Source organism: Cyprinodon tularosa, unplaced genomic scaffold (assembly GCF_016077235.1).
Source record: "Cyprinodon tularosa strain WSP-4 unplaced genomic scaffold, ASM1607723v1 ctg324, whole genome shotgun sequence".
Lineage (NCBI taxonomy): Eukaryota > Metazoa > Chordata > Actinopteri > Cyprinodontiformes > Cyprinodontidae > Cyprinodon > Cyprinodon tularosa.
The window spans coordinates 586,202-588,431 of NW_024039035.1; positions in this window are offsets into that span (position 1 = coordinate 586,202).

A 2,230-nucleotide genomic window follows, 5' to 3' on the forward strand; every position below is an offset into this window, starting at 1 on the left:
GCAACATTACGATAGTCTTCCAAGAACTCTGTAGTCAATAAAAGGTCTACATTGTCAAGCTGTTTTCTAATAAACAATTAAGAACATCCTACACCTGATAAGAGGTCCAAAGGTTTGTCCTTATCAGGAAGTAATACGTTCTTTGATCATTAAAATCTATTTTCTTTATGCTTAAGTAGAAAGACAGCCACAGCAGAATCTACAAATATATCATAAAATGAACACAAATAAAAGAACCATCTGTAAAAACTAAATCTTCCAAGATTTTTTCAGCTTCTTTTTTTTTTTGCATTTAACCAATATCTTAAAGTATGGAGGACCTAGTTTATTGAAAAAAGAAAACCATATATTTCAAAAGCTTTTGCATTTAAATCATGCAAAAGCTGGGAAATTGTATGATACAGGAGTTGCCAGATGAGGTAAAATTTAACCTTTCAATATGGCGGAGAGCTGCGAAATGATTCTGAATGGTGGGTCCTGCATTGTTAAATGTTCTCTCCCGGTGTGTTTGTAGCCTACACAATGCTGTGACATACATCTTTTTTTTTATATCACCATTTAATGTAAACTTATGTCTTTTTTAAAATAACCATAATTGTTTTGATTTTATCAGGCGGTTGCTAGCAGTCATGCGAGGAAAGCAGACAGTAGGGTACTGGGTGAAACGTTTCCTGACTGAGAATTTTCTGATTTGATCAGTAGTGTAATGTACACCAGTGACAAGCAGGTCAGGATAATCTGTGGATCCACCACGTTTCTCATCTTTACCATGACAAAACCCCTTAAACACAATGGGCTGGTCATTTCCACATTACAATTATAAATTATGAAACTGCATGGAGGCAGCATTATATACCATGGTACACAAAGGAGTTCATTGACAACTGAATGACTAAATGGCACAATTATTTGGCGCTTGCAAACCCCAAGCATTACACCTTCACCTATATGTCAACTGGTTTGAAGTGTTTGTTGTGATAAGTTATGCTTAGTTTTAAATTAATATGGTGCCTGTCCTTAGTGTCTCTATACTTTGATCTCATACAATGAACCTCATGAAGTCATCTTAACTGATTTCTGTAGAGTTGGAAATGGAGCTTTGAACTCAGCTATATTTAAGTTAGTCATACTTTTAAGGGAACCCTCTAAATATTTTTTTTTCTTGTTTTTTTATTTTATTTCTGTATATGTTCTATATTTGCATATTGAGCCATATGGCTGAACAATTTCATTGTTGTTCGACTTTACAATGATTTCTTGAATGCTGGAATTGATCGCTTGTCAAGATCAGCTTTGCTGCTTTAAATCAGCGATCTCCAAATATTCTAGCTCTTACAGATGTGGTTATGCTTACTGAGGACGAACTAATCATCGTATTCTCCTTTGAAATCTAGCTGAATCCGTAAAGGGGCAATTAGTTTTTTAATTTGAGTTTCAACTTTTTAATCCATGAAGTGGAAGGACTTTTGTTTTTATATAAAGGTTTGATTAAAAAAAAAATTTTCTAATAGTTTTTCTTTTACAGTGCTGTGAATATACAGTAATTACAGGTTTTTGCCATCCCTCCCTCTAATGTCACCTAATCTTGTTTTTTTTTTTTCATTTTCTATCATGCTTAAATATTTCTAGATTACCCAAAACATTTTTGAATCAGAAAATAAAACTAAAAATAAAAACATAGTTAAATTAGGAGGTTTTTTTTATTAATTAAAAGAAGGTTATCTGTTCTAACCCTATGAAAACAGAGAATATATATAAGAGGACAAATATTCTATGGCCCTATAAAATCTTAGAAAATAAAGGTGCTTTATCTTTTTCTATTACTAAATCAATGTATGTTCACTCACTAATACACATTTTTTTGGTTTATTGTCAGGTTTGCCACAGCTCATTAAGTTGGTTTTAATATAAATACATTATGCAAATACAGATTCTTTCAAATGTATCTATAACCTTCTGTTTCAGGGACAAATCTTAATTTGGGGGATTAACTGAAATTACACCTTTAATGACGTCAAAGGTCATTCTAAAGGCATCAGATAACCATTGCTTGTAAAACTATGAGATGGAGTAAATAGAGTTCATTCAAAAGAAATGGACCATCATTGAGAGTTTCACAGTTCTGTGCAAAAGAGATTAGTTGATTTTTTCTAAATGTGTTTTTATCGTTTACCTTTGTGATTAATCTCTGGGGGAAGAAAATCATAACAAATACACACTAACCAGAAGC